At 43.4% G+C, this 22,190-nt stretch overlaps 1 long non-coding RNA gene across 1 annotated transcript in view; it reads left to right on the forward strand.

The window, feature by feature from the left end:
- The window catches only part of LOC137534133 (uncharacterized), a 42,261-nt gene extending 21,521 nt beyond the window's left edge, over positions 1–20,740 (forward strand). Inside the window, exons 2-4 of the long non-coding RNA XR_011024317.1 lie at positions 9,783–9,981; positions 17,008–17,679; positions 20,476–20,740. This is a non-coding gene — a long non-coding RNA (uncharacterized lncRNA). The remainder of the gene's footprint in view (positions 1–9,782; positions 9,982–17,007; positions 17,680–20,475) is intronic.
- The last annotated feature ends 1,450 nt before the right edge of the window (positions 20,741–22,190 follow it).

Here is a 22,190-nt window from a genome sequence, read left to right on the forward strand (position 1 = left end):
CAAATTTTGATGACAGGTGGTCTATGAGGGGGTGAATTTTGTGGAACCGGTCATAAGCAGGGAGGCCTCTTAGATGACAGGTTGTATTGGGCCTGATCTGATGGATAGGAGTGCAAGGGGGTGACAGGAGGTGATTGATGGGTGTCTCAGGAGGTGGTTAGAGGGGAAAATAGATGCAATCAATGCACTGGGGATGTGATCGGAAGGGGGTCTGAGGGGGATCTGAGGGTTTGGCCGAGTGATCAGGAGCCCACACGGGGCAAATTAGGGCCTGATCTGATGGGTAGGTGTGCTAGGGGGTGACAGGTGGTGACAGGAGGTGATTGATGGGTGTCTCAAGGTGTGATTAGTGGGGGGAATAGATGCAAGCAATGCACTGGCGAGGTGATCAGGGCTGGGGTCTGAGGGTGTTCTGAGGGTGTGGGCGGGTGATTGGGTGCCCTAGGGGCAGATAGGGGTCTAATCTGATGGCTAGCAGTGACAGGTGGTGACAGGGCGTGATTGATGGGTAATTAGTGGGTGTTTAGAGGAGAGAACAGATGTAAACAATGCACTTGGGAGGTGATCTGATGGCGGGTCTGCAGGCGATCTGATGGTGTGGGTGGGTGATCAGATTGCCTGCAAGGGGCAGGTTAGGGGCTGATTGATGGGTGGCAGTGACAGGGGGTGATTGATGGGTGGCAGTGACAGGGGGTGATTGATGGGTGATTGATAGGTGATTGACAGGTGATCAGTGGGTTATTACAGGGAAGAACAGATGTAAATAATGCACTGGTGAATTTATAAGGGGGGGGGGGGTCTGAGGGCAATCTGAGCGTGTGGGCGGGTGATTGGGTGCCCGCAAGGGGCAGATTAGGGTCTAATCTGATGGGTAACAGTGACAGGTGGTGATAGGGGGTGATTGATGGGTGATTAATGGGTAATTAGTGGGTGCTTAGGGTAGAGAACAGATGTAAACAATGCACTTGGGAGGTGATCCGACGTCGGATCTGCGGGCGATCTGATGGTGTGGGTGGGTGATCAGATTGCCCGCAAGGGGCAGGTTAGGGGCTGATTGATGGGTGGCAGTGACAGGGGGTGATTGATGGGTGATTTACAGGTGATTGACAGGTGATCAGGGGGGATAGATGCATACAGTACACGGGAGGGGGGGGTCTGGGGAGGGTCTGGGGAGAATCTGAGTGGTGGGAGGTGGGTTATCAGGAGTCTCCAGGGTGCAGTTAAGGACCTAATAAAAAAAATAGCATTAACAGATAGTGACAGGGAGTGATTGATGGGTGATTAGGGGAGTGATTGGGTGTAAACCGTGTTCTGGTAGGTGGGCAGGGTGGGGGGGGTCAGAGGGGTGCTGTGGGCGATCAGGGGGCAGGGGGGGGTATCAGTGTGCTTGGCTGCAGACTAGGGTGGCTGCAGCCTGTCCTGGTGGTCCCTCACACTGGGACCACCAGGGCAGGAGGCACCCTGTATAATACACTTTGTATACATTACAAAGTGTATGATACACTTTGTAGCGGCGATCGTGGGGTTAACAACCTGCCGGCACTTCCGAACGGCCGGCGGGTTTTCGTCGTGGGTGGGCGGAGCCAGTTGCCGGGGGAAGCGTGCGTCATCAATGACGCGATCGCTCCCCCGGCATGCCGAAAGGAAGCAACGCCCTTGGGCGTCTTGCGGTCCTTTCGGCATCCACTTTGCCGCCGCCCATCTGCTGTGGGCGGTCGGCAAGTGGTTAATAATGTGTGATTTAATAATTGTGAAAATGATAATCTTCCCTGTTTTAAAAGTGAAACTTCTAATTACGCTTGTTAAGAAACGATAATATATGTATAATTGTTATAATTGTATAATATTGTGAATAACCTTCATTTATCATTTCTTCATGTAATAAAATCTGAAAATATTGTTTATGTAGATGAAAAAAAAGTATGTTTGTTATAACTGTTGTAAAACATCAGTAAATATTACTAACATTTGACTACAACTAAACCTAACCCTACTCTCACACAGAACCCTCTCTGTACCTATCCCTAACCCTTAGACCCCACTGGTGGAGCCTAACCCTAAGACCCCCATGGTGGTGCCTAACCCTAAGACCCCCGCTGCTGGTGCCTAACCCTAAATCTCTCCTGGTGGTGCCTAACCATAAGACCCCCCCTGGTGGTGCCTAACCCTAAGACCTCCCTTGGTGGTGCCTAACCCTAAGACCCCCCCTGGTGGTGCCTAACCCTAAATCTCCCCTGGTGGTGCCTAACCATAAGATCCCCCTGGTGGTGCCTAACCCTAAGACCCCCCTGGTGGTGCCTAACCCTAAGACCCCCCTGGTAGTGCCTAACCCTAAGACCCCCCCCTGGTGGTGCCTAACCCTAAATCTCCCCTGGTGGTGCCTAACCATAAGACCCCCCTGGTGGTGCCTAACCCTAAGACCTCCCTGGTGGAGCCTAACCCTAAATCTTCCCTGCTGGTGCCTGCCTAACCCTAAAGCTCCCCTGGTGGTGCCTAACCCTAAAACCCCCCTTAGTGATCGCTTTATTGTGTGGATAATAATGTTTTACAAATAGTGACTGTAAAAAATATATAACAATTTACGTACTGATCGCTTTATTATGTGAATAATAAACAGTAAGGGATAACATTTTAAATAATGTTTTAGTTAAATACGATAAATATGTTTAGTATTTTTGTAAATGTTATTTGTCACAGGTGCATTTTGTAAACTTAAATCATCACAAGCGCAGTTTGTAAACGTTAATAATCTCTAGGCGCCCTTTTTTCCTGTTCGGCGCTCAGCAAACGATATTTATTATGGGAGTGAATGGCAGCGCCCTTTTTTGTCCACTTGCCCAAAGCTCCTAAATTTTCTGTCACCGGTATATGACACCAGCTAAATTGGCTTTGATATATCTGGAGGTTGATGATAAATGTTCGAGGGGTTGTGGTTGTAGGGGTACACTATTACATATATTTTGGGTTTTCCCATGGTTGAGGTTGAGAACTTTTTGGGATGGAGTTCTTTTGAATATTAACAGGGTCACCATATAAAAAATGATCCATTAGAGGTGCTGTTGCACAATTCTTCCATGTCAGTAGGTAGATATAAAAAGTCTGTGTTGCTTATTGCAACCAAAAGTTTGATCCCAGTTAAATGGAGAAGCCCGGATTCTCTTTCTCTTTCTGAATGGGTCAAAAAGGTGTTGTTAATAAAAGATGCAGAGGAACAGATTTCTTTACAATTGGATAGGTGGGAGAACTTTTGCTCTAAATGGATGTGTTGGATGGAATTTATGGAGTCGGAAGAATATAGAGATTGCGGGATCTGGGAGGAGGGGTTAGGGGTGGTGGGAGAGGGTTAGATTATGTTATTTATTTTTGTTAGTTTTGGTAGCATATTTTATTTGTATTCTGGTTTACTGTATTGATTTTTTTTTTTTGCATTAATAAAAAATGAATTATATGAAAACAAACATTATTACAACATGTACATCTAAAGGGATTCTGGGGATGCCTTTTACTACTGTAATGCCATTAGTCAGTGCCACTAGCTATTACACCATCAAAATAGCTACTACTACTGTTGTGACAAAACAAGACAAAAATATTTTGAGGTGTCTGGGATGCAAACTGTGCTGTCCGAGTTGTGGGGAGGCCCCAACTGCGGCTGTACGACCACTTCCTGGAACCTCACAGTTGTTTATATTTGTTTGTGCCGTGGTACCACAGCTAGGTGCCATGGCCCACTATGCTGCCTGCTGCTGCCACGTTTCTCCTCCTTCTGCTGCTGCATTTAACCTCCTGCTCTCTGTGTTCCCACTGCCAGGGTCCACACTATTATGTGCTGCTGCCATACACTACCAGCTATTACGCCACTACAATAACTATATATATACTGTATATATCGTTGTAAAAAAAATTCCGAGGTATTTGGGTTGCTGTCCCAGTTGTGTAATGGGCACAATTTGGACTTCACGACCGCTGTCTGGAATTCCTGCTCTTTTCTCTGTGTTATATTTACAGCCGTGGTACCATCACTAGGTGCCATGGCCTATTATACCTGTTGCCTGTTGCCACACGTTACTCCTCCTCCCCCTGCTGCTGCTTTTACCTCCTGCTGTCTGTGCTCCCACTCCCAGGGTCCACAGAATAAGGTGCTGCTGCCATGTGCCACCAGCTATTACGCCACAACAATAGCTATATATATAGGGTATATTGTTGTAAAAAAATTCTGAGGTGTCTGGGTTGAAAACTGTGCAGTCCCAGTTGTGTATTGGACACAAATGTGTGCTTCACGACCACTGTCTGGAACCTCCTGCTGTATTCTCGGTGTTTATTTACAGCCGTGGGACCACCACTAGGTGCCTTGGCCTAATATATTGCCTGCTGCCACACATTACTCCTCCTACTGCTGCTTTTACCTCCTTCTGTCTGTGCTCCCAACGCCAGGGTCTACAGAATAAGGCACTGCTGCCTTGCGCCACTAGCTATTACGCCATTACAATAGCTATGCTATATATATATATATATATATATATATATATATATATATATATATACACATATATATATATACTGTATATATTGTTGTAAAAAATTTTTTGAGGTGTCTGGGTTGACAACTTTACTATCCCAGTTGTGTACTAGACACAATGTGGTCTTCACGACTGCTGTCTGGAACCTCCTGCTCTTTTCTCAGTGTTATATTTACAGCTGTGGTATCACCGCTAGGTGCCATGGCTGCTGCCACACATTACTCCTCCTCCTGCTGCTGTTTTTACCTCTTGCTGTCTGTGCTCCCAATGTCAGGGTCCACAGAATACGGTGCTGCTGCCTTGCGTCACTAGCTATTACGCCACTACAATAGCTATATATTGTTGTAAAAAAAAATTCAGCGGTGTCTGAGTTGAAAACTGTGCTGTCCCAGTTGTGTATTGGGCACAATGTGGGCTTCACGACCGCTGGCTGGAACCTACTGCTCTTTTCTCAGTGTTTATGTACAGCCGTGGTACCACCACTAGGTGCCATGGCCTATTATATTGCCTGCTGCCACCACCAGGGTCCACAGAATAAGCTGCTACTGCCATGCGCCACCATCTATTACGCCATTACAGTAGCTATATATATATATTGCCTGCTGCCACACGTTACTCCTCCTCCTCCTGCTTCTGCTTTTACCTACTACTGTCTGTGCTCCCACCGCCAGGGTCCACAGAATAAGGTGCTGCTGCCAATGAGCCACTAGCTTTTACGCCACAAATTTAGCTTTGCTGTTAAACAAAAAAGTAAAAAGTGCCACACACAAAAAAAAAATGAAGGTTGAGTACAAAAGGAAGAATAAGAACAAGAAAATGAAGAAGATGGTAAAGAAGAAAAAGATGGAGAAGAAGAAATGATGAAGAAGAAAAGATGGAGAAGAAGAAGATGAAGAATAGGAAAAGAAGGAGAAGGAGAAGAAGAAGAAAGAGGAGGAGGAGAAGAAGAAACAAATACATAAAACAAATGTTTTTCTTCAAAACTTTTTTTTAATCATACTTCCCCCCACATAAATAATTGCTGCTTTTCTTTAAAAGAAAACATGATGCTTCATGCATCATTTACTATAAAAGAAGTTTTGGAAGCAATTTAAAGGCCATTCGTGATTCCAGATTCAATGCCGAATTTGGACTCAAATTCAAATCAGAATCGAATTTCCGTGAAAGTGATCACGCTGAATCCGGTTTTAAGGCGGACCCGGATTCAAATTCACCCGAATCGTGATTGAGGGTATCTGAGCACCCCTGTTCTCAGCCACTTATTTAACTCCCTAAGCTCCTGCTGCCTTTCAGGTGAAGCATGGGGCACTGAAAACACCACCTTTGAGATCATTGCCTTGAGTTTATCTTCTAGTTCATTGAAATCATATTTTAGGGCCTTTCATCTTTCACTAATTTTGTCATATGGTACCAATGGATACCATGACAGCTGGGTCCTCTCAAGCCCCACCCATCAATCTGGCAATATGATCCACCCTATGCCAAACCCAAGCACCTGGGAGATAAAACACTGCATGGTATGTTTAACCCATTCGACATATTACCCTGTCTGCCCGCCTGATGATACAGCCCCCTACCTCCCTACCACTCCTTTTTCCATTCTCATTACAACAGTCAGTCCCTGATTACAAGAGGACATATCCTGCTGCAGTCTCACTACCACAGAATCAGCATCTCCAACATCATGCAAACATACATATTTGTTTGGCTAACTTAGGACTAGCCTTCCTTGCACTTTTTCATCTTTTGTTTCTTACTGTGACCCATCTACCAACCTTCACCTTGCTGCACCTCAACAGGGGTATGTCGGGGACGGGCTGGAGATGTACATTGTACTGGTTGAACTCGATGGACGTATGTCTTTTTTCAACCAAAATAACTATGTAACTATGTAACTATGCACTCCTCCATAGTGATACACTTAATTTCCCAATTTTTTTTTACCACAGTTACCATCACTGTTCAATCCTACTGCGCTAGGTCCCCAGTTCAAATCCTAGCCAGGGCACTATGTCTGCGTAGATTTCCTCCGGGCACTCCGGTTTCCTCCCACATCCCAAAACATAGATAAGTTAATTGGCCTCCCTCTAAAAATTGGCCCTAGACTATAATTCATACACTACACAATATACACGTAGACATATGACTATAGTAGGGAATAGATTGTGAGATCCTCTGAGAGACAGTTAAGTGACAAGACAATATACTTTGTACAGTGCTGTGCAAGATATCGGCCCTATATAAATAATAGTAATAAATGTTTTCCCACCAGTATTTTCATATTTGGATATTAAAGGAGTTATCAGGCAAAATAAAAAAAAAAGCTTTACTCACCTGGGGCTTTCTCCAGCCGACTGTCCCACGCTGATCGCTCCGCTCTCTGCCGCCATCCCGGGCTCCCCGCACGCTCTCCAGGCCGACCTCGAGGTCATCCTTACTGCGGCTCCGTAAAGCACCGCTGTCAATCATGGCCACGTTGCCCGTGGCATACTGTGCATGTGCAGAACTACTGCCCCTGCGCAATTCGCCGTGGACCACGTGGCCATGATTGACAGCGTCACTTCACACAGGTGCAGTAAGGCCGACCTCGGCCTGAACAGCGTGTGGGGAGCCCGGGATGGCGACGGAGAGCGGAGCAAGCCGCGTGGGACAGTCGGCTGTAAGGGGCCCTAAGAAAGCACCAGGTGAGTAAAGCTTTTTTTTTTTTTTTTTTGCCTGATGACTCCTTTAACCACTTTGCATATAGACCTTGTTTCCCCCTTATGGACCAGAGCAGTTTTTATGTTTTAGCTATGTCCCTACTTAATCAGCAAAAACTTTATTCCTACTTATGACACCTAAATGATATAAATTGATATTATTTTTTAAGACACACCATAGTTTTTTATTGGGCGGCATTTTTTTGCAAGGACAATTTTGTTTTCTATGCATTTTACTGGGAAAAATAGGGGGAGAAAAGAGATAAAAATACATTATTTCTTATTTTTTACCAATTCAAGTTTAAAAATAAAAAGTGTTACTGTAGATAAAAATCACAAATTTTATTTGGCTATTTCTCTCATTTATCACACAACTTAAATTATGTCCCTGTCACAAATGGTAAAAATTAGGGAGAAAAGGTTAATGGGGAAGTTTAATTAATAATTTTATAATTTAGAGAGTGTGGTCTTAAAAGTGGTTATGGTCTTAAAAGTAGGAATGACTAAGTAGTAGAGTTGTCACGGCATCCCCATTATTACATTTTGCCCTATTCCATTTTCCCATTTAAACTGTGGTCCAACTCCTATATATATTTTTCGCTTGTACTCACACACAGCTGAGCACTGTGAACTAGTCCTTGTCCGAGGTGCACTAACATAAAAATGTATATAAAAATTAACATAAAAATCATACCAACATATTGTGGATTTGTGATTTACAACACGTGAAATTAGGGAAAATTATTTTTCACCAACTTTCTTACTTTTTATGTAATTTGTTTTCTTAAAATATAAGCTATTTGCTATAAGTCAGCTTGAAGTTAGTAACTGTGAATTCATGATGATCACTCCTGAATATGCAAATTATTTCTATTTGTCCCTGAAGTTAGACTCACATCCAGAACCGTTGGTGTACAGCAAGCCTATAGCTTATAAATGTTACATATTCAGGAGTGATGCATCATGGGAAACCACAGATGCTCACTTTGGCCTGGTGCACACCAGAGGAGTTTTTCTGAGCGTTTTGAGTTTTTAAATCTGCTGCTAATGTTATCCTATGTGCCTGTGCACACTGGAGCAATGAGGTTTTGTAAAAAAAAACAATAGCATTACATTGGGAAGAGCTTTTGAAACCTTTCAAAAGCTCTTCCCAATGTAATGCTATGGGATTTTTTACAAAACCTCATTGCTCCAGTGTGCACAGACACATAGGATAACATTAGCAGCAGATTTAAAAACTCGAAACGCTCAGAAAAACTCCTCTGGTGTGCACCAGGCCTTACAGCTGAATTATTGCAAGCATTGCCTTTTAGTAAGGAGGGCTTTTTAGTCTCTTTTAGTCCCTTGTGTTTTCCTAGTGGTTCTGGTTCACGATGAGCTACTTGGGTATTCTGTCTTTCTTACTTCACTAAATAGTTTATTTTGCTTTCTTACATAGTTATATAGTTATTACATAGTTATTTGGGTTGAAAAAAGACATACGTCCATCGAGTTCAACTAGAAAACAAAGTACAACACCAGCCTGCTCCCTCACATATCCCTGTTGATCCAGAGGAAGGCAAAAAACCCCTTACAAGGCATGGTCCAATTAGCCCCAAAAGGGCAAAAATTCCTTCCCGTCTCCAGATGGCAATAAGATAAAATCCTTGGATCAGCACTACTGAAATCCCCGGATCAACACTGTAACTTCTGTAACTTTATTTTCTCTCTCACGCCTTCTTAAGGGGAAGGTTCAGGGAGGGGGATTAAAAAATAAAAATCAATATCCACTTACCTGTGGCTTCCTCCAGCCCGTGGCAGGCAGGAGGTGCCCTCGCCGCCGCTCCGCAGGCTCCCGGTGGTCTCCGGTGGCCTCCGGTGGCCAACCCGACCTGGCCAGGCCAGGCTGGCGCAGAACTACTGCGCCTGCGCAGTACAGCCTGGCGGACGTCCGATGACGTCAGCGCGCCCACGTGGGACTCAGAAGTGCCGGGGCTTGGAGCGCAGAAGAGCCCGACCTGGCAGCCGGCCTGGCCAGGTCGGGTCGGCCACCGGAGACCACCGGGAGCCTGCGGAGCGGCGGCGAGGGCACCTCCTGCCTGCCACGGGCTGGAGGAAGCCCCAGGTAAGTGGATATTGATTTTTATTTTTTTACCTCCCTCCCTGAACCTTCCCTTTAATACCTTTCTGCAACCTAACATATGTCTGTTTGTCATCTTGCCGACAGCTCTAGGCTGGAGGTAAAATACAAAACATCTCACTTGTTTCACTGCTTGCACTATCCTTTGTGAATTGAGATTTATGAGGTATTTTTACCCCACAAATCAGCAATTTGCCTCATGAGTAGATAAATGACCCCACTACTCCGTAATTTTCGTTTTCAATGTGGTAACAGCCTTTGTGAATTGACATTTGACAAAGTGATTGGTAAAACCAGTTGTTTTCTGCCTTACTGCATGCGGTAATGCTTTGAGAATCGTACCCAATGATGTGAAAAACAAAATCGTTTCGGGCAGAAATGGAAAAGACTATCCATGTAAGTGACAAATATATTTTTCTTTTCTTCTTTCTTTTTTTCTACTAGATCTTTGAAGTATGATTATGTTCAGGAGTGTTATTGATGTGGTGAGAATTTTCAGCAGCTTGCAATCCAGATGTACAAGTGGGTTAACTGAAAAGAATTCACAAACAAATATTGCTATCATTCGTGCAATTACATACCTCTGATGTCTTGAAACGAACTATGTTCTCTGCTTGTCCCTTAATGCTTCTCATGTTGCGGGGTAAGTACATTTTTAGATATTTTTATATTGTGGGGTGTCATGTAGTATATCCATATCTACAGTTTATCCTAGCTATCATAAACAATTTTGCATTCTTATATGTAGATTTTAAATAAAAACCGTGCTTATATGAGACAGATCCCTTTATCCAGAGTTATTATCACATGCATCAATAGAAGAAAAGCATTACATTTTCCTAAATACACTTTAAACCATATATTTTTATGTTGTACAATATTTTCCTAGATATTTTTCAAAGTAATTTCTCTGTTAAATACAGTACACCAAAAGCATTGCCAGCACACATATACACACAGCAGATGGGGTTTTTAGAGATCCCATTAAAATGTGATTCTGCCAAGTTAATAAACAGATACATTGAAACGGTACAAGTGGTTTAATTGCAAAACCTGATGCTATACAAAACTGTAAATAAGGTCCCTGCTCTAAAAAAAAAAACTTCACTATGTTACCTAATAATTGCTCCTGTAATAATGGTCTGTTTACATTTCAGAACTGTGGTGATTGGCACAAAAAATGTGTGTGGTGTGGAACTGGTCCAGTTAGCACAGGCAGATGCTAGGGTCTAGGTCTCCAGCTTGATTCCTGTTTTTAAGGACATGGGAGTTATGATACTCCTAGGAGCAATCCGGGGGAACTACCGTACCTTGTAAGAAAAAAAAAAAATACAGCTGAGCACCGAATTCAATATTTTGTCTATACATTGTGAATGCACATGTGGTTGGCTCCCTCAGGTTGATTCCACTGTTTGTGTGTTTAAAGGGGGAAAAGTGCCCCGTTATACATTTTGTTGCTATATTACATCTTATATGTCTGTAGTTTTTAAACCATATTTAAAAAAATAATTCATTAATAACAGGGTAGGAAATCTAATGCACTATGATTATACTGTACAGTCATGGAAATACCTATACTCCATGGGAACTTTTGACTTTTTCAGCATTTCAGCATACAGATGTGATCTTAATATCAATTATTTTATAATCTTCTTTAGAACGTGAGACTGAAGTCCTCTTTTCTGTGCCTCAGCTGAGCAAGGATGTGTGTTTCATCACCTTGTACTTTTGGCCAGTGGTGCTCATCCAATATTCGGGTATCCTAACTACCCAGATAATCCGAACTTTTTCCACTATCCGAACTTTGAATCGGAATTTGGATATCTTTGTAAATCAGAATATCACTATATGAGCAGACTTGGATTTCCATTTGAAATCCGAGTGGATAGTTAGTTAGGATATCCAAGTAGAAGTCTTCAATGGCGAAATTTTTTACATTCAAAAACGTTTTGGAAGCATTTTAACCACTTGCCGACCGCACACTCATAACGTGCGTCGGCAAAGTGGCAGCTGCAGGACCAGCGACGCAGTACTGCGTCGCCAGCTGCAGCCTAATTAATCAGGAAGCAGCCGCTCGTACGAGCGGCTGCTTCCTGTCAAATCACGGCGGGGGGCTCCGTGAATAGCCTGCGGGCCGCCGATGGCGGCTCGCAGGCTAGATGTAAACACAAGCGGAAATAATCCGCTTTGTTTACATTTGTACGGCGCTGCTGCGCAGCAGCGCCGTAAGGCAGATCGGCGATCCCCGGCCAATCAGCGGCCGGGGATCGCCGCCATGTGACAGGAGACAGCCTGTCACTGGCTGCACAGGACGGATAGCGTCCTGTGCAGCCCGCTTACCAAAGGGGGCCAGGTAGGAGAGGGAGGGGGAGCATTTCGCCGCGGAGGGGGGCTTTGAGGTGCCCCCCCCGCCAGCCACTCGCAGGCAGCAGAGATCAGACCCCCCCAGCACATCATCCCCATAGGGGGGAAAAAAGGGGGGCAATCTGATCTCCCTGCCTGCACCCTGATCTGTGCTGGGGGCTGCAGAGCCCACCCAGCACAGATCAATCAAACTAGCGCTGGTCCTTAAGGGGGGGTAAAGGGTGGGTCCTCAAGTGGTTAAAGGATATCCAAATCCGACCGGATATCCCGGATATTGGGTTCGGATATCTGATTCTACTCGGATACCCAAAAGTTCGGATTCGGATATCCGATTTGGATCCGGATATCTGGGTTTGAAAAGGGGTATCCGAGCAGCACTGCTTTTGGCGTTGCTCTGCATGCACTCCCTTGTGCACGATCGCATGCATGCATAAGCTCTCCCAGGCCCTAGTGCACATACACACACTCTTGTTTATGAGCTTGCACGTGAATGCACGCTACAGACTCCCAAGGCAACACTAAATAGTGCAAGAGAATGTGTTCTGAGCCAAGCTGTGCCTGTTTTTTTTTCCCTTTTGTGAATGAACATTGTTACAACCAGTAACAGTGATCATTCTTAAAGAAAACTTGTGGCAAAGATGAAAAAAAATAAATAAATACTGACCTAAGTAGAGTGAAGCCACTGGATGATCAAGCAGCTTCTACGAACCTCCTCACCAAACCACTGCTTGCAGGGACCTTCTTCTTCACAGTAGCACTTGTCTGTTTATCAGAATGACCCTTCTGTGCAGGCGCAGGTTTGGAACCTGACAAATGGCCTCACCTGAAGCTAGCTGTGTACCTCCTGGTCATACTCAATACAGCACAATTGCTGTACTTTTTTGTGCGCCATCTCCTTCTTGCTACAGGCGCAAGTATGGCCTGCGCCCTGCAGTAGCACACAGCCAATTGTGCATTTTGGAAAAAGCTGTGTATGAGCTGCTGTGTTACTGTGTAGGTTTGGGCCGTATTTGCATCTGTACAGCATGCTCTTGCATGGACAAGAGCTAGGTCACTAGAACACATTCGACAAGCACTTGTCAAATATGCCGCACATGCTCGCTTGAAATGTGTCAGTATGTCTCTTTATCAGCTTGAAGTATAGAACTGGTTACTATGGATGAGGTAAGCCCATACCTTCTTCCAGCCCCAGATTATTACCAATAGTAGCGCTAGAAGTAGCTCAGTTGATGCATTTCAGGATTTTGTGGAAAAGGACCTGGTAGTCACCTTGGAACAGTATCCAATAAATGGCATGAGGTTGAGACTCTTATCAATATTAAATCCATAGCCATTTGTGATGTAGATACAGGTGGTGCAGTGGCTATCTTCAGTACTGCAGACTATGTCTAAACATGGCACCAGTGCCAAGACCATAACATGAACACCTCAATGTCCTAATTATCATGGAAGATTTGATTTTTGGTCGATATGGACAAAATAAATCTATGAGTGCTATAAAGGACAAGTGAAAGGCAATACTCATGCGTGATCCTCCTTGGGCACAAAAGAGACACAAAACCAGATTCCATAAAAATTACCCAGTAAAAAATGCATGCACCACCTGGCTATTTTTCCGTGCTGCATGCTGGGAGGTGGGGTTGGTCAGGGAGAGACACCTGCACAGTGCACTGAGGTACCACTACATAACGACCCCCTACCTTTATACTACTTATGGGGGGCAGGTTAATTTTGTCCCAAGGCCTTATCATCCCTATACCCAGCCCTGGGGAAGAGGGTATCTGAAGGACACAGAATGCTACAGTTTCATGGTGGGAATCCCCCACAGTTATCTGGACCACTGGAGTTCTAAACCACTGTTTCCCCTGCTGAAGTGGGGAATAATCAGTTGCTAATACCTTGATGTTTTCCCCCAAGATAATTAGAGGAATACCTAAGACTGAGAAAAGAAGACATCGAGAAAGTTTCCTGCTGCTCCACTATCTAGAAAACCTTGAGACTGAAAAGTGCAAACTTTACAGGAGATTGTTACAGGTAGCAATCATTTATGAGGCTGGATTCCTATCTGCAGCTCGACCATAAATGGCCAGCGGGGGCAGAGAGTGTTGTGTCAGCTCTGAAAGGTTGGGTTGGGGCCCAGGGCAGATGCGTTCCAACCATAGGCTATATGGAAAAATCGCACACAGCCTAGATGTACAATCTGCTTACCGCAATGGATCCGACGGATCGACTTCAGACTGACAAGTGTGAACGGATCCTATTTATAAAATTAGGATCCATTCACTGTTAGTTTTGAAATGCAGTACTTAGGACAAAAAAAATGTCCATTTACCACTGTAGAGGTAAAAGAACCTTATTATTATAAACTTTATAAAGTGCAAGCATATTACACATCACTGTACAATAGATAGGGGAGACATTAAACTTTAACAATGTTACACAGGGGCATTACAGTGTTAAGCAATGGTACACACAATGCCTCTGTCACTGACATTTTTTTTGCCCTTTTGTCCTTACCAAAGTTAATGGTATGAAACACAGCATTTTCTTTGTTCTAAAGAATTATTTACAGCATAAAACCTACAGTATTACCACAAAAAAAAATGTTTGCAGAACAGCATTCCAACAGTAAGGCTGTGTCCCCACTTGAGCTGAGTACATACATTTTTTTGTCCATTCTCTGCTTATTGCTAAACTGAGTCAATGGCTTCTATTTAAAGGGGAACTTCAGCCTAAACAAACATACTGTTATTAAGTTACATTAGTTATGTTAATTAGAATAGATAGGTAATATAATCTTTTACCCACCCTGTTTTAAAAGAACAGGCAAATGTTTGTGATTCATGGGGGCTGCCATCTTTGTCATGGGGGCAGCCATCTTTTTGGTTGAAAGGAGGTGACAAGGAGCATGAGACATAGTTCCAACTGCCCTGTGTCCTGATAACCCCTCCCAGCTGCACACGCTAGGCTTCAAATGTCAAATACAAAATATAAGAAAAAAAATTGCACCGAAACAGCAGAACGAGAACAACATCAGAAATCCCATCATGCTTTGCACAGCATAAGGGGAAAACTGCCCGGGCAGTTTTCTTCTGTGAAGCTAAAAATGAGGCTTGTATAAGAGAAACAAAGTTCTGATGCTGTGAAACTGTTAAAGAAACACCAGGCCTTTTCAGTGCTGCTGAGTCAATTTTTAGTCTGGAGGTTCACTTTAATAAATAAATAGGAGCCGTTCACACTGTCACTCTGCAACGGATCCGTGAGATCTGTTTTGGTAAGTGGGCCACACTTCTGTGCAGTCCACAATAATCCCGGGCAGGGGGATGGATTCCCCCAAATAGTGCATGGTGGTAACGCATCTGCCACAGGCTACAGCCGGACCAAAGCGGACCATCAGAGTGGACACTACACTGTCCGCTCCCGCTGGCTGCATGTGGTCTGGCTCAAGTGGGAATCGAGACTTAAACACAGCACTTTTCTTTCCAGTGGAAAAGCTTGCTGCTGAATCTGAAGAGCTAATTACATTATCTTTTGTTTACAATCCTTTGTCAGCTAAAATTAGTAAACATTAGCAGCAGTGCTGAAACTGAGCTGCAAGCAAAAGTAGGAAAACACATTTTTATTAAATGTTATGTCAGAGGTAGGGATGATCGGAAAGAGCAAATTCCGTTCCGCTGGAATTCGCGGATTCCGCTAGCGATTAATTCCGTCGCTATGAAAATTCAGCTGGATTTTTGCGAAATTCCGTGGAATTCCGGATTCCGGCGGAAAAATTCAAATAATCGCAAATGGAACCTTGACTGTTCCCCTAGTCCTTTTTTTCCTCCTCTCCTCCCTTCCTCCCGGAGGGAGGAGGAGGGTTTTGTCTTCCAGGGAATTGTAGGATTTCAAAAGTCAGCTTACATACATTGGCCGTGAGTCGAACCCAGGTCTAGTGCTTGGTAGGCAGCTCTCCTTACCACTATACCACCACCAACACTACATGCTGAAGCCAGCCTAGTATGTACCATTATGATATATCCAAGAGAAAAATGAGCTTGCTTAGGGATTTGTAGGATTTTAAAAGGCAACTCACATACATTGGCCAGGAATCGAACCCAGGCCTACCACTCTGTAGGCTGCTATCCCAACCATTATACCACCAACACAACACACTACAATGCTACATGCTGAAGCCAGCCTAGCATGTACCATTGTGATATGCCCAAGAGAAAAATTAGCTCTCTCTCTCTCTAGGACTTGATGCCATTGAACTTTTAAGCTTAAAAGCATCAACAGATACCAGCAGAATTTCACAGGCTATTTCGGAATTCCGCCGGATTGAAAAAGCAATTCCGTTCTGACCAAACGGAGTGGAATGACCAATTTCCTCCCAAAATTGTGGAAAATACAATTCCGCGGAAAGCGGTTACCATCCCTACTAGAGAGAGAGAGAGATGATTCTACATGGCTATCTGGGGTTCTCTTCAGACAACTGTTGAACACAAAAGGCAAGGCCATGCCTGGGTGGGCTTGAACCACCAACCTTTCAGTTAACAGCCAGACGCGCTAACCAATTGTGCCACAGAGACTGTGTACCACAAAGACTGTGCATGCAGTTGCTGTTGAATGATTTTATGGGGATGTATGTGTGTCTTTTGGAGGGAGGAAGTAAGTCTGCTCCAAGAAGTTTCAGCATGTAGTGTTGGTGGTATAATGGTTAGGATAGCAGCCTACCAAGCGGTAGGCCTGGGTTTGATTCCTGGCCAATGTATGCGAGTTGGCTTTTAAAATCCTACAAATCCCTAAGCAAGCTCATTTTTCTCTTGGATATATCACAATGGTACATGCTAGGCTGGCTTCAGCATGTAGCATTGTAGTGTGTTGTGTTGGTCGTATAATGGTTCGGATAGCAGCCTACAGAGTGGTAGGCCTGGTTTCGATTACTGGCCAATGTATGTGAGTTGGCTTTTGTCATCCTGCAAATCCCTAAGCAAGCTCATTTTTCTCTTGGATATATCATAATGGTACATGCTAGCCTGGCTTCAGCATGTAGCATTGTAGTGTGTTGTGTTGATGGTATAATGGTTAGGATAGCAGCCTACTACGTGGTCACATGATTCTCCATGAGATCTGGTACACCCAAGTTACTCTACATACAAACTCCATGTACATAATGACCCCTGTGGAAACTGATGTTAGAACAAATGCATGGTAAGAGAGCACTCTTGTCCAATTAGGCACTATGCTGTCTACATCAGTCTGCTATTTCTGCTTATAGGATTATTTGTAAACATCTATACTAAGATATATCTTTCCTTTTTAGGATGTTGGGCATTACCTCTCCCATCTTCTCTGACTCTGGTCTGGCATGTGCTACAAAATGGACAGAATCCATCCAATATCTATTGTTTGCTGAACAGCAGACCAGATGTACTCATCACCCTGTGGAGATCAGCTAGTAATGAAAGCAATCAAATGACTTCAGAAGCATTCAGGCTGTATACCATGCCTGTATCCAACAGAAAACAGCTTGAGTTTCTTCCATTCCAAAACAACCCATCTACTGGTTTTGTAGGCCTTTCTCCAGAAAGTATTTTTTCACTTCCTCCCACTGTGAATTTAAGACCACACTTTTCTGTCTCTCCATCAAATTACACCCTGCCCAGTAACAGTCTGTCAACTTCACTAGTCAAGCCTCTTTATTATATTGGATTCCCAACTACAAGCAAAGTCAATACTTTTATTGCTTCATTGTTCAGTCTGGATCAAAGTACACTTACTATATTGCCAACATACGCTGACGATGTCAGAACTATTCTCCTTCACTCAAATTCTCAACAGGAAGTCATAGGCCGTTACATTGTATCAGATGAAATTGTCCATATACTTGCCCAGTTTAGTCTACCTGTTGATAACTTCGGATCATCTGACTCCATGGTTTCCAGATTTGTGGTTGGAGATGAAAATGACAGCAGACAAAATATTCCTCTCTCAGGTAATTTGTTTCCTTAAAGTGAATGTTTACCTATTTAAAAACCAAAAAGTCAGATACTCACCTAAGGAGAGGGAAGGCTCGGTCCTAATGAGCCTTCCCTCTCCTCTCCCGGTGCCTGGTCCCGCGCAGGATCCCCCGTGCCAGTATTCGACCAGTTCCGTCAAATACTGCCACTTCCGCAGCTGAAGGGAGCTTTCGGAAGCCTTCGGGAGCACTCTGGCTCCCGAAGACGGGCCGCTCCATACTACGCATGCGCGAGCGCCCTCTATGACGCACTCGCGCGTGCATAGTATGGAGCGGCCTGTCTTCGGAAGCCCGAGTGCTCCCGAAGACCTCCGAAGTCCCTGCAGCGGCGGACGCGAACAGGGGAGCCAGCGCAGCACCGAGGGCACCGGGAGAGGAGAGGGAAGGCTCATTAGGACCGAGCCTTCCCTCTCATTAGGTGAGTATCTGACTTTTTGGTTTTTAAATAGGTAACCACTGGCTTTAACTACAATAAAAAAATGAAAACTATCAGAGCTAGTACAGAGTGCTCAGTTGCGTTGCAGAATAATTCTGCATGTCAACTCACTGCCTATACAATTATATGAGCCTGTTCACAGTACTGCTTTATAAATGATCGCGTTATTCTAACATGCTGCATGCAGGTTTTGTATTAAAGCTTATATGTCTCCATTGCAGTTCACACTCATTATAACATGTGCATTATGCAAGTGACCAATGTGAATCTAGCGTCAATCAAACTAGTTTTAAGTCTTAATATGTCCAGAGCCAATGCCATTTAAAGAGAAACTCCAACCTAGAATTGAACTTTATCCCAATCAGTAGCTGATACCCCTTTTACATGAGAAATATGCTTTTCACAAACAGACCATCAGGGGGCGCTGTATGACTGATTTTGTGCTGAAACCCCTCCCACAAGAAGCTCTGAGTACCGCGGTACTTTTGGCAGTTTGTTACAATGTAACAAGGTTCACAGACAGGAATTAGCTGTTTACAGCTGTCTCTAACAGCCCAAACAGCTAGCAGCAGCTACATAACCTGCCCACAGTAAAAATGTCACCATGTAATAAATGTCAGAATGTAAATCGGGGAGAGGAAAGATTTTACAATGAGCAAACACTGACTAAATCATTTATACATAATTATGGTAAAAAATGAAGCACTTTTTTTACTACATTATTTTCACTGGAGTTCCTCTTTAAGGATGTATTCACAAAAAAAAATGTACATGTGCAGACAGTGCACACACAATTTATTGGTCATTACCCAAATTACACAATGGACGCTACATACTTTGTGTAGCTCGTTTTATACACACAATGTATACATTGCTCAATTATTGTATGGCAAGACAAATAACATTTATGTTGCGCTTTTCTCCTGGCGGACTAAAAGCGCCAGAGCTGCAGCCACCAGGACCCGCTCTATAGGCAGTAGCAATGTTAAGGAGTCTTGTCCAAGGTCTCCTACTGAATAGGTGCTGGCTTACACAAGCAACTTACGCAGGTGTAACACCTGATAAACTTTACATGCACTTTCTGCACACTTAAATGTGTTTTTTTTTGTGAATAGACTCTGTATCATTTAGGATATATGAGGGTAGAGGACAGTGTTGTAAATTTTTCTCTGGTTGAACCTGATGAACAGATGTCTTTTTTTTTTCAACCAAACTGTTAATACGAATAGACCAGTGCAATAAATCACATTCTTCAACAGTTGGATGAAGTTGGAGTGCTGTTTAATGCTAGGTAGCAGAGCAGTATCAGCCACAAGGCACCTTAGGCAGGTGACTGGGGCCTAGTGGTGACAAGGGGCCCAGCTGCCAGCTCCTTTGACCCTTCTCTCATGTCTGTTTACCAGAAAGACTAGCATGGGAAACCAAATCCATTAACTTGCCTTGGGCCCCATTCTATCGTAATCCTTCTCTGCTAGCTTCTGCTTCTCTGTAACCCTTCACTTTAGCTTTAAGCAAACACCATACATGTTTTACATTTCTTTTCAATTCAAGAACAACCAACAATCATTTTTTTCTGATTGATTGTAACATTTGAAAAATCTGACCAATGTACTACATGTGTATTACATTTTTATGAAAAAAATATCGCAAAATCTGTCAATTTCTTAATGTTTAGACCCAAGCAATTTTTTTAATCTACCCTACACCATTCAACTGAAATTTGATCAGAAATATCCACCATTGTTGATCGACTTTAAAAAAAAAAGGGTAACGCAATCAGATTCATCAAATTAATAAATTAAAAAGCTTTAATTTTTTCTCTGTACAACCAATCGTTTTTATCGAATTGCAGTAAAATTGGATAATTTTATTGAATTATGTGTTGCTACCTAACAGGAAGTACAGAGGACTTCCAGCTTGGTGTGGGAAGGTCCACAAGATACCCCTGCACCATGGATGCACCAGGGGCCATATGCAATTCACCTTTTCTCCTAGGAGATCATTTTTCATCTTCAATTTAAATTAACTTTTTAGCACTTCGCAATGGAAAACTTACAAAAATGTAGATGAGTTAGTATTGTCAAAATTATTTTAAGTATTTGTTTGCTTGCTTGGGGTGTAAAAGGCATTTTATCTACAAGTTGTGAAAATATCACCTAGGAGAAAACTCAGGTGAAAAAGTTAATTGCATATAGCCCCCAGGTTTAGTATATTTTTCCCCCTGATTTTTGTCCTCTAAACCTCTGTGCATCTTATGGTCTGAAAAGATAGGACATGCTTTTTATGTTTAACTGGGCTTATCTAACATCACTAAATGGTGTTTCCATTTTCCTCAGGTCTTCATATGACACAAGATTTCCTGCTTGTTTTGGCCACCAGAACAATCACCTTAAAGCTATTAATCTTTGACCTCCTGGTGACCTGGATAGCCCTACTTCCCGAATAAATGACTCCAAGTGTTTTGGCCAATAAACTGTGGGACATAAATGAGAACATGCATGTATTGATATGGAATGCAGGAGTAGGAGCATTGTGTTTCTGAAACTTTTACTGCAAGTATGCTTTTGTATGGAGCAAGTGTAACAAAGGTATTTCTCATTAAAATAGTTTTGTAAAAAAGGTCAAAAACCTGATTACAGTTAGTTTAAATGCTTGTGTATTTATTCCTTGCCACTACAGCATCTCCCTGAAGTTTTAGTAACATTTGTCTAAAGCGCTACATTTGTTTGCAAATGTACCATAACTGAGAATAAAATACAAATTTATCTTCAGGGCTGGAACCCACTAGGAGGGCTTTGGCAGTGCTTGCCAATCACCGGCGATCGGCACAATGCTATGCCAATGGATCTCTATGGGGGTGGTCCCACTAGCAGTGTTGCGATAGCAGAGCAATTGCAAAACAAAACTTGCAGCATTTTGTGACTGATCCAGGAGCGTTCAGATGAGTGGCTACAATAACCAAATCACCATCACTCTGTGAAATAGCGTCACTTGGTTAAGCAAATCATGGGGCCATTGCGTTTGCCAGAAAGGTGCCCATAGTGGGTTCCAGCCCTCACTGATTAAAGATGTGGCTTTATATAAAAAAGTTACACAGTGAAACAAAGGGAAAAGATTCCAGGCACCAACCAAAGTCCAATAGCAAGTCACCTTTATTTCATCCTCGGCATGACAGCCTAACAGGCTGTTTCACGGGTAATCCCGCTTCTTTAGAGGCAAAAACAATATACACCTGAAGTTATCCCACAAAGACTTTTATGGGATAGCTTCAGGTGTAGGTGGAATCTTTTGCCTTTGTTTTACTACGATATCCACATGTCTGGAGGCACAGCCGATGCTCCATTACCCTCGACTACAGATATAAAAAGCAAAATAAAATATTGGACAGTACTAAAGCAACATGTGTACATACCTACACACGTCAGGTCACCAAAAACTTGCTAATCCCTATATGTCAAGGACCCGTTAATCTCAGCATCAGTGATTGTTGTGGGCACCACTAGGGCATGGAGTCTAAGTAGGAACGGGTCTTCAACAGCGCACCCTGCAAGGGAAGACACCCCTAGTGGGTGACGACTACTTTTATGCCTGGTGCCTACCAGATCACGACATCCATGGGTGCCCCACCAGTGATGAGAGGAACAGGAGCAGTGAACCGTGCGATAAGTAGAGATGGCATGAACCTCCGATTTTAGGTTCGCGAACCTACCGCGAAAGTTCGGTTCACGCAAATTTTCGCGAACCGCAATAGACTTCAATGGAGAGGCGAACTTAGAAAAAATTATGCTGGCCACAAAAGTGATGGAAAAGATGTTTCAAGGGGTCTAATACCTGGAGGAAGATATGGTTGAGTGGAATAGACATCAAATCTGGATTTAACACAAAGCAGTGTTTTAAGGTCATAAATCTCATTGAATGTTCAATTGCAGGCCTACACTGCTTTACAACATCAGGAAGTGTAATACTCCCTTCTCCCTCTTGTCTTCCAGGGAATTGTAGGATTTCGAAAGCCAGCTTACATACATTGGCCAGGAATCGAACCCAGGTCTAG

This window comes from Hyperolius riggenbachi, chromosome 10 (assembly GCF_040937935.1).
Source record: "Hyperolius riggenbachi isolate aHypRig1 chromosome 10, aHypRig1.pri, whole genome shotgun sequence".
Taxonomy (NCBI): domain Eukaryota; kingdom Metazoa; phylum Chordata; class Amphibia; order Anura; family Hyperoliidae; genus Hyperolius; species Hyperolius riggenbachi.